The sequence below is a fragment of the Trachypithecus francoisi genome, unplaced genomic scaffold (assembly GCF_009764315.1).
Source record: "Trachypithecus francoisi isolate TF-2019V2 unplaced genomic scaffold, Tfra_2.0 Lachesis_group0, whole genome shotgun sequence".
In the NCBI taxonomy this organism is placed as follows: domain Eukaryota; kingdom Metazoa; phylum Chordata; class Mammalia; order Primates; family Cercopithecidae; genus Trachypithecus; species Trachypithecus francoisi.
This window is the reverse complement of record NW_022681453.1, coordinates 114,362,664-114,378,225: the sequence shown is the minus strand read 5'-3', so window position 1 is coordinate 114,378,225 and position 15,562 is coordinate 114,362,664. Positions and strand designations below refer to the sequence as shown.

Genomic DNA, 15,562 nt, shown 5'->3' with positions numbered 1-15,562 from the left:
CTGGAAGCAAACAAAAGATGCATGTCTTAGGCTGGCTACCTGATGTAGAGAAACAGAAACAATAGGAAAAGGAGAGAGAGGGGAGAGAGAGAGATAGAGAGAGAGAGAGAGAGAGAAAATTTTTAAGGTATTGACTCAGGTGATCATGGAGGATAGCAAATCCAAAATTACAGGGTCAATTTAAAGGCTGGAGACCCAAGGCAGAGCCAATGTTGCAGTTCCAGTCCAAAGGCCAACTTCTAAAAAAATTTATTCATGTAGGAGGAAGAGGGTGCCGGGGGAGTCTTATTCCATTCAGGTCTTTAACTGATGGGATGAGGCTTACCTACATTACATAGAGTAATCTATTTTACTCAAAGTTCACCAATTTAAATGTAACCCTCATCCAACAAATACCCTCACAGAAACATTCAGAATAATGTTTGATCAAATTTCTGTGTACAGTTACCTTACAAAGTTGATATGTAAAATTAACCATCACACCTAGTATATGCCCAGTTGTGCTTCTGTTACCTGTGGCAAATCCACACGGGTCTGCAGCAACCTCAATTCTTGCCTCCTCAGAAGAAAGAATTGAACTGAGGGGCATAAGGCAGAAGAAGAGATGGAGGCAAGTTTTACCACAGGAGTGGAAGTTTATTAAAAAGCTTTAGAGCAAGAATGAAAAGAAAGTAAATTACACTTGAAAGAAGACCAAGTGGGCATCTTGGAAGTCAAGTGCAGAATTTGACATTTTGAGTTGGGGTTTTATATACTGGCATACTTCCAGTGTCTTGCATCCCATTACCTTTGATTCTTCCCTTAGGGTAAGCTGCCTGTATGCATGGTGGCCTGCTAGTACTTGAGAGGTGAGCATGAGCAGTATGTTTACTGGAGTTGTACACATACTTACCTGAGGTGTTCTTCCCTCTTCCAGTGAAATGCCCCTGGAAGGTCAGACACCAGTTAAACTCCACCATTTTGCCTCATAATGCACATGCTTAAGCCCACTCACACAATTCCTGAAATCTTATTGGGAAGCTGCTGATCACCAGTTACAGGAAATTTTATCTATTGGGAAACTGCCTTAACCTGGTGCTGGCTACAACCAATTATTATTTTAGAGAGGTAGTGTGACAATCACCTGACACCTCACCATCACCTGATGGTTGCCCGACATTCCTGGTGGGGTTGGGGGAGGCATCTCCTGCCCCATTCATACCTGGCTAGCTACGTACTGTAACACTTTTACCAAACCTACCTCCTACTCTCTCCTTTCTGTTGTGCCTCAGCCAAAATTCAAGGAGGAAGAATATCTGCTCCTAGATAGATTTTAGGGTCAATATGCAAAATGATTCATAGGAGACAACTTTATATACCAGAGGGACAACATGAGGATCCTCATATCCTAAAACTTTATCTACTGTTAGAATTTTTTAAGTGGGGAGAGAAGCTACCTATAGAATAGCACAGGATCGAAAAAGATTACCCCAGTATCTTGAATATTGTAGCTGCTAAAGAAATGTAAGTTGCCCTGGAAAAAATATTTATCTATCAAAACGTAGATATCTGTAAAAAATAAAATTTCTGATTCATACTTTAACGGTTCACCTACTGTTACAGCTTTTAAATCAGAGCTAGATTATGTAACGTCTTTTGTGTAGTTGGAAGAGCTGGGGAGAGTTAAGTATGGGGAAGGGCATGGGCAGAGATGTGCAGATATTATCCGTCAAAGTTTTGAGCACTAGAACAATAACGCATAATAAAACTAATTTTCTCTGTACAAATTTATGTTCTTTCACCACTGAGTTATTTTCTGCGTTTATACATGGTAATTTACTGAGAGAAAATGACATCAAGATTTCTTAAAATGTATTATGGATGGGTAATGATTTTAAAAGCAGAGAAAATATATGTAATCATTGAACAGGTGTCTGTGCTTGCAAAAAGAAGTAAATAACCATTTAAAAACAATTCTTCATCAGAATGAGTTTAATTTCTAAAATATGATGGACAATATATTCTGTGGATATTTAATACAAATTCATTTGAAAGGCATGCTAGATCTTTTACTCAGTGATCAATTGCTGTGTCTTTGTTTTTATTTTAGAATGCCAAAAAGAGAGAGATTATAATTACTCTGAATAATACAGATCAATATTCAGCTATTTGCTTTCATTTTATAGCTCTGTGTGACAATAAATATACATTTATATTAGTTCCTTATTTTAATCCTTCATTTGGGCAACAAGGGCTTGCTATATTATTAGCTTTTTGTGTAATGTGATATGCATAGGGAACATCCTTTACCTATCTAAGACCATATTGGCAATAGATTGAGAATCCAGATGACTGGAATCTGAAACTTATTCAAGATATTGCTTTAATGGTTTATAGGAGGTTCTGACTTAGGTCAAATAAGATACAATGTTCAATTTTAAACTATCAGCATATTTGTATTTTATATGTAACCACATACTCTAATATTGAGAATAAGTTGAGATTAGCATCACATTTTAGCCACAGGACTCTGGAATACCAAAATCCTTCTCTAGAAAAATACCTCCCACAATTTTCTGGAAAGATATAAATGAAGATGACAATGACCAGCTAAAGAAAATAACACTTCATTAAAAATTAGGTCTTTGATGCTCCAAAAGCCACTGACAAACTCTGGTAAATTGTGCTGTGATTCAAAAGAACTCATGCCTAAGTGATATACAAGAGTGACCATCACCCTGTTGAGCTGACATTTAGAAAGAATCACTCCTATAGAACAAAAGTGGTATCTGCTAGCTCCGAAAGACATGGAGGCAAGGAAGCAAAAAAGAGTTTTTGCTCCACTGGCCCAGCACTGAGTTAGCCTACACCACTTGCTGTAGACCTTCAAAGATCAAGGCAAGGTCTCCTGCTGTGCAGGAGAGTGGAAGAAAAAAAAAGTGTGTGTGTGTGTGTGTGTGTGTGTGTGAGAGAGAGAGAGAGAGAGAGAGAGTGAGACAGGCAGAGATAGACAGAAAGCTGGTACCCTTACCACTTTTCAATTGTGGAAGAAGAAAAACTGAGGAAAGCAAAATCAAAGCCCTCTTGAAAACTCCACCTGTAGAAAACTCAGCATGTTGTCAATCAGTGGCCAAGCAGTTCAGCTCTAGTTCCTTAGATGGAAGGAGAAGGAGAGGAAGGATAGCACTGCTAACTGTTGAGCTGATTTGGTCATGGGAAGGATGTAGAAAAGAAGCCCAGAACAACCCCAAGCTAACATCTGTCTCATAGATAAGTTTATGATTCTGTGGGATTTTTGGTTTTCACAAAATATTTTTTCAGCCATACAGCATTTATTTCTTTAGACCCATGATATACATTTTTTAAAAAGTTTTCCAGCTCCAGAAATATAATTTCAAGGAGTATACACTCAAAGTTCACTCATCTACTCAATACTCATTGAGAACAACACTGAGTTTTTTGAGGGGTATAAAGAAGAACTAAAATGAATCTGCCTTTGAAGAAACTTGCATTTTAGTAGTCATTGTCAAAAATAACTAGCATACAAACGATTAAGTAAAAATTGCCATAAAATATATATAGCTCAAGGACACTGAGAGTTTAGCGAAAAATGATTTTTTAAGCAATAAATTTCACTATGATTTGTATAAACTCATATACTCTGTTTTGAAATGACCATTTAAAAATTATAAACAGAACGCATATAATACTTCTTTTGAAGAGGAAAAAAAGCAGATAAACAAATATACACCTGAATGGTTTGAATATTGATGTATCTGCTCCAAAGCTCTAAAACTAATTAGATATTTGGTTTCATGATTTCTATTAGCCTTTAAAAAATAGGCATCTATTAACATAGTTTGGTATTATAATGACAAACAATTAGTGATAATTGTTCTATTCTGGAAAGAAATAATAATTGAAAGTAGTTGGCTTCTAAATAAATTAAAAAGTAAGCTTGCTAACTTAATTTTAAAAATTTGATTTAGGGAATTTATTTTAGGAATCTTCCACTTTGGATGTGTAAAGAACTTGAAGAAAATAAAATTCTTTTTCTTGTTTTGGTTATTTCTCATTAGCTTTCCCTTACCTTTCCTCCACCCTACTAACCCCACAGACTCTTACGTTAACCGTTTACATTTCCACTGGAATATTAGAGAAAATATCAGGGTGTTTTCAAGAGCCTGGAAGCTGAGAAAAATTCCTTATAAGACGGAATTAATTATAATCACTTGAGAGATTTGAATAATTAGTTGAAAGTTGCAGAAGGCAGATATCAGCTCAATATAAGGAAAAAATCCCTGAAGATTAGGAAGAATTAACAACCATTTTCTTAAGATGTTTCCAATATCTCAATTTATTCAAAGGCGAACTGGAAAGTCCTTTACTGGATATTGTAGAGCTGATCGGGACTGGTGAAGAGCTAGACTTGTTGTTATATAAGTTTTCTTTATGAACTGAAAGGCTTTCTGTCACTGAAATTATTTTCTAACAAAGGAGTTATTCTCATTATGTTTCTGTCTCAGAAAATTGTATCCCCTACACAATTTATTCCCTGAAATTGTTTTGAACTGACCCATCCAGATAATCCTGCACCTGGTAGATGTGGGACATTCAGGGGAAGAATGAACTTGGGACACAAAATTAGATATGCGATGCTAAGTTGCACATGCACATTCTTGTTATACCTATTACCTCCAGTGTATTGGAGAATAATTGAATATTTCAGAAGGGTGGATGTAACTATAAGTTTCAGAATGAGAGCTTGGTGTCATTCAGTTGAGTTAAATAGAATGTGGTCAGAAGTCAGCCATCTTTGGCACCTATGCACAAAATTTCCACAAATATAGGTTGATTGCTGATAAAAATCCCTGCATTCTCCAACACTGGACATCTTCTGGTATGCTAAAACCATGGAGAGAGTGGCTCAGATCTCTGTGCATTATAGAAGATGCAAGAAAGTACTACAAAGGTCAAGTGAGCAGATATACTAGAAACTATAGCAATGCCATTATTAGATATGTAATTATGGGTCACCACCAATGACTGGTAGAACGACCACCACTACAGTGAGCAGATAGACTCAACTTTGGGGTTTGATGTTATCTAGTTCATAGGTCTCCTAATCAGTGCCACTCTGGCATAGACAGATATCACCAACTTCGGCCACACTGCTCATAGAAGCCTGTACAGGACATCAGATTGAAACATCAACACATATCTTCAGATTAGCATGATGTACATCTTGAGACTCTTATCAGTGAGCCTTGTCTTCCTCATAGCTAAGCAACCCAGCACTTGCTATTCTTGTATAAAACCCATGATTTTCTTGTCAGTTAGCATGTTTTTGCCTGCAAGAAACAGATAGCCCAACATAAAGTAGCTTAAACAATAAAATAATTTGTTGACTGTCATAACTCTCCAATTTCCTAAGCCCTTATAACTTCTTTCTATTTCCAACACAGTTGCCCTAAGTAAAGTTTTTAATATATTTCACCCAAGCTTTTATTTTTTCAACTTTTATTTTAGATTCAGACATTACACATACAGGTTTGTTACCTGGGTATATTTCATGATGCTGAGGTTTGAATTATTCCATCACCCAGGTGCTGAGTATAGTACCCAACAGTTAGTTTTTGAGTCCTTTTCCCCTTCTCTTCCTCCCACCTTTAGTCGTCCTCAGTGTCTGTTGTTGCCATCTTTATGTCCATGAGGCCCAGTGTTTAGCTCCCACTTGTAAGTAAGAACATGTGGTATTCATTTCACCTAAGCTTTTGAAGTTATATCCTACCTGGTAATTCTGCCACTCATTAATAATTTCCTACCATAGCCATTTATTCATTCATTCAATATTTTGAGTGCCTGCTATCCTATTTTGGGGGAAGAATACATCATTGAATGAATTATGTTGCAGTCCCTAAATTTAAGGAGGTGTTTTAGTAGGGAGAGGGTAGGCTATGCTGCAACATCAAATGATAACAGAGATTTACTCTCTAACTATCCATCTTTTATAGAATGACTGTGGCTCTGCTCCATGCCAGGTTTACCTCAGAAGTTAGGCAGATAGGCCTTGATCTGGAAATTTGCCCACTGGTATGGCACAAGGAAAGAAAGTGTGACAAAGCACAAACTTTCTCAAAATGTCTGCCTGCAAGTGAACTATGTCACATTCATTTATATTTCACTGCTCAAAGTAAGTTGCTTGACATAACTCACTTCAATAGTGAGGGAATCATACACCTCTTCCAAGGAAGGCACATGGATATTGGTGAAGAGTAGTGCAATCAACCATGTGACATTAAAATTTAGAGCAGAGATCAGTAAACTACAGCCTGCCACATCATTCTGTAAATAAAGTTTTATTGAGACATAGACACATCCATATATTTACATATTATCAATGACTGCTTTTGCACTACAATGGCAGGGTTGAGTAGTTGTGACACAGACCATAGGGCCCAGAAAGCCTGAAATATTTACCATCTGGTCCTTTACAGAAAATATTTTCCTACCTTGATTTAGAAAAGCAAAAAGATACGAAATAAACTGCAATATTTAATCATGCATTTCCTGTGTTTATTAGCTATTACCAACAATGATGATTGCTTTCTTTCTATACAGACTGCATTAGGATACAAGACATATTTTTGAAAAAATATTGGTTTCTGGTGATGAGCAATCTTCTGGTAGCTTCAAGATTTCATCCAGCATTTTTAAGTTTGGCAAACAGGAGAATACTCTAAAGCAAAAGTTAAAAAACAAACAAACAAAAAAACACACTATATTGAACAAAAGCATTTTATTTCACTTATTCTCTTTATAAGTGAATGGACTTTGCTACTGTTATAAGGAAGATGAATGGCTATCACTTCATTCTGTGTTCTTTATCTTTGCAGTGGATCTAAAATAAAATATTACTCATTTTAGTTGACCTGATGATATTGCCATAGCTTACCCTTTCAGGGATCTAATAGATCTTTCAGGAGGTGGTAAATATTGATCAGAGAAGTAGGACTATCTACAATCTGTTTTTATAAGAGAGTTTCATTCCAGTTTTTGCAGTCTTATAAGGGAAAAAAAATCAATGAGTGGATTTAGCCAACTACACATGAGAGACAGAATGAGATCATGATATATGTGCTTATTATAAAGTTAAAAGTTTAGAAAGAGAGAGAAAGTAAAGTAAGCCCACGATATTCAGTGATAGTTAAAGAAGAATTCTGGCTGATAAATATAAAAGAGGGAGTGGGAAATAATATTGTGCTGTTATTTTTTTCCTGAAAGAGAGCACTTCTAAAGCTCGTATTTCAAATTCAGGGAGTCACTTCTATGTTCAGAAACAGATCCTTCAGTTCAATCCAGTTAACAGTGATCATAAACATAGCGGCATTAAAAAGCAGCATTTTCTTTAGAATGACAGGTTTTCTAGATGTGGGAATTCTGAGGGCTCAGGCTGGGGGGAATCGATGGCATTTGAATTTGCTTGCATGAAAGATACGGAAACCTCTTAGCAGATATACCAAGTCAACTAACGATGGTGCTGACCTCCTTGAAAGCCCCCATTGGCTGCATGATTTTCTTAACATTAATTGCTTCCTGTGCATCTCTTTTAATCCTCACAACAACTCTGTCAGATTGGTTTTTATCCCTCATTTAAAGTAACTTATCCAAATCATAAGGACTGTAGGTGATGAAGCAAATATTAAAATCTATGTCTTCTGGCTTCAAAATTAATACTTAGCTGGCAAGAATTTCTAGCCACTGATTTTTTAAGTCAAGCAATAATGAACTAATACAATGTTTGACTCCTGGAGAATGAGAGAGAAGTTTGCCTGTAGGTGTCCCAGAAATGGGGCCACCTTCTAACCTACTGGGACTTACACTGTCAGTTCTATCATTAAGTCCTCTCTCTTTTAAATTGTGCTGTCTTCTTATTGGAGGATCTGAAACAAAGGAGGAAGGGAAAGCAGTCACAATCCTAGGTGATAATGGTCAAGAAAAGCTTGTAATTTAAATAATTCTGAGCGTGGTGTGTAAAAAGAGTCACCTGAAGCTCTGGCCCAAATCCTCAACACAGATACCCAGTGACAAAATTAAAGCTATTATAATCTTCAAGGTGCAGATTTTTGGCTGGGTTTGACTGAACCCATATTTGAGTGAACTTCTGACTCCAGCTTAGTTCCTTAGCATGAGTGGATGCTTAAACCTTTTCCTCATACTTTAAAATGACTCCATCATTCTGTTCAACACAACCCTGCACTACCTAAGTTAATATAACCTGGCTTTTTCTAACTTGAAAGTCAGCATATGTATACCTTGGACTCAATCCAATACAGTTAATACTGGAAAAACAGAAGAACCTCATTATATCCCTCATTCCTACATAACTCTATACCACATCATGAATTTTGTAGACAGAATTATAGTAAGTCCTCAGGGCATATCTGATTTCAGACAATTCATCTTAATACTATTATTGTAAGGCATTCTTTGAAGAGAGGTAAGAAGCTGAGTTGGGACCAAAATGCTTTATAAAACCCCACATATGAATTAACAAAACTGAAATACAATACTATTAAATTAACCTTATGACTAGGAATGTGCTTTCTTATGAATGATGTTGAAATGTCCAGCTAAACCTCCTCTAATTATAGGAAATATAATGTTAAACCTTCAAATATTATTATGATTATTATTATTTTTTTTTTTTTGAGACGGAGTCTCGCTCTGTCGCCCAGGCTGGCGTGCAGTGGCCGGATCTCAGCTCACTACAAGCTCCGCCTCCCGGGTTTACGCCATTCTCCTGCCTCAACCTCCCGAGTAGCTGGGACTACAGGCGCCGGCCACCTCGCCCGGCTAGGTTTTTTTTTTTTGTATTTTTTAGTAGAGACGGGGTTTCACCGTGTTAGCCAGCATGGTCTCGATCTCCTGACCTCGTGATCCGCCCGTCTCGGCCTCCCAAAGTGCTGGGATTACAGGCTTGAGCCACCGCGCCCGGCCAAACCTCCAAATATTATTATGGTTAAATATTAGCTCAATATTGTAGCAACTGTGCTGCTAGTTTTCACTGTTACGTGAAAGCAATTTAAGAATCTATTATCACAGACATGAAATTTTGCTTCCAGACTACAGTCATGGGGCGACAACTGCAGTAATGAGATTTATGTAACAACAGAGATTAGAATTTCTGTTTTGACAGATTTTCATTGTACATGAGGCATTGAAGAGTCTAACATCATATAGGCTTCTAGAATACAGTTGCTGTTCATGGGAGAAGAGCAGCGTGAGGAAAGAAGATGGTGAAAACTATGTCTTTTACTGAAATGAAAGTAAGCAAAAGATTGTAATCGTAGAATAGAAATAGACCCTGGAGATGATCTAACTCTTTGTTTGACAGATTTGCCTGGGAGGGGAGATGACCTCAGTCATGGGTGCAAATACAGGCTGTAGAATTCATTTGCTTGTTTTTATCCTTTTAATTCCCATAAATACAATAATTAGTGGTACTGAGAATTAGCTGGAGAAAAATAGATGGGCATATTACTGGGTGCACACTTCAAGGTTTAGATTTCATTATTATCATTGGGAATGTTCTCAGTTGTGACAAAGTAATAAAAATGGTTTCTTCTTGGCTGGTTTTTGAGCTCTTTCGACCACTGGAGTAAACTGAGTTCTTTGTATTCACTTAATGTTGGCCCTGGGGCCCAAAGAGTGAAAGTAATACCAGAGACTAAACCATTTATAAAGTTGTCACATGCAACTTAATAAAAAATATATATGTATAATTTTTTAAAAGATATCATATCTATTAAGCATGTGGGAGAAAATGTGTGGAATTTGAAAGCCTAAAATTAAACATCTTTGTATAGGTAAAGTCATTACAGAAGGAGCCTAAAAATCTGTATAGCAACTATAAATTAACCAAGAGAAAAGAGTGTATTAAGATAAATTTTTAAAAAGATAAAGAAAGATCAGTTCAAAAGTCTTTAGACGAGATCAGAAGCATGAAGTGTTCAACATAGTGCAGATTCTATAACTATTTGCTGGGTAAATTTGAGCAAGAGAGGAACAATATTTTAAAATACAGTTAAAAGTATAATATTCAATGAAGTACAGAAGGTGACTTAGGGTGTCTGGGGCCTTACCGCTTCCTGTAATTTTGGTGGAATTCACAAGGGTTCCTCTTGAGAATAAGGGATTCCAGTGGAGTGCACCGTAAACTGGAGAGTCCAGTAAGAGTCTCAATGTGGTTTTCGGCCAAGGATAAATGCTGTATCTGAGGTATCTTTGGTAATTGTTTGAAAGATGTGAGATGGTTTTTTCTCATATTTAAAATTCTGCAGCTGGATACAAAAGAGAAACATCTTGTTACTTGTCTCCTAAAGAGAATGGTTAACTACCAAATCTAACATAGCACTAGCATGCCTTATGTAGGCAATAACCCATCAATAGAGTAACAGTGATGTTACTGTCATGATGGTCACATGCAAACTATGTGACAAATATGGTTTCCTAAGAAAATTAGAAATATTTATATTAGAATATTAAGAGAAAATAAGTAAGATACATGAGACCATAAGTTTGTGGAGCACAGGAATCTGTTTTCTTTTCCAATGAATGTGCTTGGTACCTGACTTGGCCCATGGTGGATTCTTGATATGTCTTAAATAAAAGGATGAATAGCTGCATATCATCTCAGCAATATAAAAGTGGACACACACAAAAATAACAACTTGTGAAAAATACTGTTTCTAAGTAGTGAGATTGTAGTTATTTTTCTTACTACCTTTCTGTAATTTAAAAACCTCTATGTTGAGAAAATAGCATTTTAAATCATAAAAGAGACATTTTTAATATAAAAGAAAACTAAAGTATCCTTAGAAACAGTAAAATATATTAGGCATTTAAATTTATACATTTTCCTGATAGATAATGCTTCTCAATGTGTTTGCCTTAAAACTATAACTGTACAAGACTGGGCAAATAGAGAAAATAATTCAAAATCTGTCACTGACATCTTGCCTTAAGGAAAACTTCCTTTATGTATAAGTTAGGATTTAATATTATGAGATAAATACAGGGTATATATTTATGGGCCTTGGGCCCCACAAAGACACTTGATAAATGGTCATTGCTAATGGGAAAGAGGGTACTGTAAAGAGAGAACTGCAACACAGAAGCATTAGGGGAAAAAAAATCCCTTGGAACCACCCAGATTTCACTGTAATTTTTTTGAATCTATTATTTTTATTTTTCTTCTTTCCTTTCAGTCCCTCTCCGTATGTATATTTTATATAGATCTCATCTTATCTTTGATAACTTTTGGCTTCTGCTTATTTCCAGAATTCATACAGACTTCAGGATCACTTCAGTACTATGACAATTTCTCATTGAAAAACCAGCCCAAGAAGTTCCTACCCCCGTGCCTCTCTCCCCATTCTCCTCTGAAATCTGTTATTTTCTTGTTTACCAGTCATGCTCTCACTTTTTCATAGGTATCCTTTTATCCTCTCAGTATCTCAGATTCACCACATCACAGATTGCCCCAGTCGATAGGAAATGTTAGGGGAGAGAAGGGGGGCAAAGCAAGTGGGTGGTGACACAACTTTCTCTGTCTTGGCACTTCCTGTCTGCCAGACTGTTTCCCTCTTGTGTACAGCTATCATGATTTTTTTTCTGTGACCTTCTCTCAGCCCATGCTCAGAATTGTATCTTAACCTGTTCTAGAAATTGCCCTTCTTTTTTGTGGATGCTCAATTTCCTTCATCTAATTCACTCCTGAGGAGCTCTGTTGGCCCCTCTCACTGCCACCAAAGCTCACTCCACCTACCCATTCTGCCTGCTGAAGCAAATAGCAGCTCCCTGTAAAAAGGTTTCTCTAGCAATCCCTGAGTAGAAAGAGATTATTTTTAACAATATGAGTTTGGAATCCTTGAGAGACCAAAGAGTCTATATATATATTTTTATTTTTAGTTTATTTCTGTCCTTAATCTGATAACCAGCCTCCGCTCCAATAACAGAATGTTACCCTAAAGGCTACTATTGTCAACTACCTTGTAAAGTCTTTCCCCATAGGTGTTCAACAAATATGACTAACTAAAAATTAATTTCTTAAACCATAATGTATATGTCATGTAATTGCATTTTCTAGTTTATATCACAATGAAAACGGCAAATTTTTCTACTCATACAAATAACTTTCCTAAAAATTGGTAATAAAATATTAATTTGAAAAAAACAGATGTTTCCCTCTAAAGTATGACATTTTGATATATAAATTTCTCTTTTGGCCTTGCTGTATGTGCCACTTTAGTGCAAAGTGTCACCTTTAAGACCTGACCACATGGGGCCAGGTGCAGTATGTACAGCCGATGATCACATATATCCAAATAGAAAAGACTTAACTTTAACCTGTTAACTAGACATGCTACAGAGCAGATACCTTGGCAATCTTCTGACACTTAAGTCCACCAGTGAATTATCCACTAACCAGAGGGTTTCAACTCGAATTAGTCTTCTAAGAATTCTGTTAAAATTTTCAACTTAGTAAGGATCCCCCAAATCCTGAAATGAAATGTTCAAATTCTGAGGAAAAACAAATAAAGAGAAAAAAGTAAGGTTTTTGTCAGCTTTAGTTATTCATTTAAAATATATTGTGTATATTAATTATACCAGTAGTTTTTAACCTTTTTTTTTTTTGTCCTCCAGAGTACTTATACATCCAAACACAATTATGTTGTAGCAATTTTCAAGTTAGGGAGGATGAAGATCTTGATCAGAATTACTGAGCAGCATACAGGGTTTGGGAGGGTTCCACCGGTGTATGGAGGAAGAAGGACAGGATTCTCAAGCAGATTCTGAGATTTTCTAGGGGTGTAGAATAGAAGGGATAAACTTCTGACTGCTTTACTTGATCAGTAATCATTAGCCTCACTTGGAAATTCTCAGAAATCACATTTATAAAATTTTTAGAGTAAGATAACATCATTTGGAAGACGAAAACTATGATTTTGTTTAAAGTAACTAGAGATACATATCTAAAAATGACTTGGTGTGCTTCAAAGATAGTGAATATTTTATTTTCACTTTAAACAGCAGTCAACTTTGGTGTAAAATACATTGCTATCACTCTCAGTGGTTGCATTGCTCTTCTAAACTGCATTCCTAAAAGTCAACTTAATTTTTTTATTTCCATATTTTGCCATCAATTTCTGTCAATAAAAATATTGAATAGAATGACAATCCCTTTTTAAAAAATTTGAGGCCAAATAATTTGCTGTTTTTAAGGAAATACAGACATTGTATTTAGAAAGATTAGTAACATCTTGATATTTTTATATATTATACTTTATAAAATGTGATACTTGAAAATCTATTTTCCAAAAGCATACAAGGTCTTTATTTTAAAATAAAACTTGAGAAATGGTAAAAGTTTATGTGTATCACCTACATTAAAATCATCTCCTCAGAAAAGTTTTTAAAAAAATTTACCACTATTTCCCAACTAAGTTTTCTATGATACTTTAGAGTTTAATTAGCCATTCTCTTACAGTATAGTTATTGAAAGGATAATTGATTCTTCTATGATAGTTTATTAGCAAGGCTCCATTGACTTTAAAGTATACCCAAGGTTAAAATTGCAAGTATAAAGAAGGAATGAGTATAAACACCAAAATGACTTCTCCTAAAGAGAGTCTGGGAATGGACGTCAAAGCCTTAGGTGTATTGTTTAAATTTTTAAAAAAATAAGTGGGTGTGTTGTTTACATTTGTACTAGATTGTATCCATTCATTATATATTAATAACTTTAATTTGAAAAGAAAGAACCATACTGGGACATGGTATTCTATTTTCTTATCTTTCCCTGAAAAATTGCATAACTTTGAGCAAGCCAGTTCTCTTCCTGGACTTCCTTTTTCTTTCTGAAAATAAGAAATTTAAACCAGATCCTCTGTGAAGCTCCTTCTCATTCCGTAATTTCATAAATCTATGGTATATAAGTCTGTGAAGCAAAGGAGGTGTCAGGAGTCCTCAACAAGGAGTTTTAGGCTCTGTTTCATTTCTGGAAGACTTCTTAAACTTTTCAAGCATTATTTTATTCCTTTAATATACAAAAATATTAGCCTCTCACTCTGTTGTGAGGAAGTTGACTTTTTTTTTATTGCCAGAAACACTTGTCCCAGTTAAATCTTCAGTCCTCTGCCTAAGCATGACTTGATCCAACTGGAGTTAGAAGCTTGAGTCACAGCCCCACAGCTTTGTAGTGGTCAGGTTGACTAACTGCAGGGGAAGTTTCAGTGCTAGTGGCTCAGTCAGCAGGGTGATTTTCAGCAACAAGAAATGAAAATCCGGTTCCCTCACTGGTGAAAAATTTGATTTATTCCAGCATAGCTTTGTTTGAGCTGGCTGCTCAAAAGTTTCATCCTGATCATTGTTCAAAGGATTCCAGATTGCATCATAAACTCATTGATATGGATTATTGTTCAACATTTGACTTTTTTTATTATTAACAATAATTTTGTTCTTCTCAAATATTTTAAACTTCCTCTCAAAGTTCAGCAATATCAGGTTAAAATGAAGGTTAGAAAATATGTAACATATTATGATGAAAAGAAGGGGGAAAGAGAAACAGAGAAGCCCAAACACTGGGAGTTTTACAGAAAGCTGTGAAGACATGCTAAAAGTTGTGTTATTTATGCCCTTAAAAAAAAAAAAAAAAAAGATGTCACAATTTAATCAATGGAAAAACAGGCTTTAAAAAAAATAAAAATAAAAGTTCTTACCCGGCAGTCTTCCCAGTTTTCTTGTAGCCATGTTTCCCATTTGTTTTTTTCAAGAACTCTTTTCTTTGGGGGCAAGGTACACTCTACCTGTTTGAAAAGTTGCTCTTCTTCAGAGGGTCCTGGATAAGAACCACAAGGTAAGATTTTGGAAGTATGTTTAGGGGGCAGGACTGCCATCTTCACTTGCTATTTGGCCAGTTGTTTGAAACTCCCACTAGATATCACAACTGGGGAAAGAATGATTTGACCCACACCTTGTGAGCAGTAGTAAAATGATTTAACCGACTCCTGTCTCCCTAACCTGGTTGGGGGAAAGATTGGAGACAGGGAAAGATCCAGGACTTCACCACATTTTTCATTTTCTAATATGAAAATTATTTTTTTAAATTTTGCCAACTAACTTTCCTCTCATATCTTCTAAGGAAAATTGAGCTATACGTCTTATTTGACAACACTAAATCAGATTCACAGTTATGACCATAATAAATTAATCAAAATAAGGCTATTAAATATCTAAACCACTCAGTTTTCTCATTATCCTTCTGCTATAGAAACCTGTGGATGTGTGTAAAGGGCTTACTACCGAGCCCTCTCAAAACAAGATGAGTGATACAAAAAAGGAGAAATATGAAACAAATCAGCAACTTTATTTCTTTTTCATCTTCTTTGTTTAAAAAGCAAAGGAAAGTTTTTTAAAAACTATATTAAGGCTATAATACAGGTTATAAGGTTATTAGGTTATAGATTATTTAAATTGTTCTTTTTTTTTTTTTCTTTTTTGATGGAGCCTCACTCTGTCG

The 15,562-nt window shown here is 35.7% G+C and overlaps 1 long non-coding RNA gene across 4 annotated transcripts in view; it reads right to left on the bottom strand.

Annotated features, from left to right (window-relative positions):
• Positions 1-6,792: 6,792 nt before the first annotated feature.
• LOC117077058 overlaps positions 6,793-15,562 on the bottom strand; it is a 29,299-nt gene continuing 20,529 nt past the window's right edge. For 2 of the 4 annotated variants that reach the window (XR_004434660.1, XR_004434650.1), the window contains exons 3-7: positions 14,763-14,881; positions 12,422-12,564; positions 10,125-10,322; positions 7,861-7,922; positions 6,794-6,880 (exon numbers count right to left, since the gene is read on the bottom strand). This is a non-coding gene — a long non-coding RNA (uncharacterized LOC117077058). Of the gene's footprint in view, positions 6,881-7,860; positions 7,923-10,124; positions 10,323-12,421; positions 12,565-14,762; positions 14,882-15,562 lie in introns of all 4 variants that reach the window. The other 2 variants (XR_004434665.1, XR_004434654.1) reach the window with 2 other exon arrangements.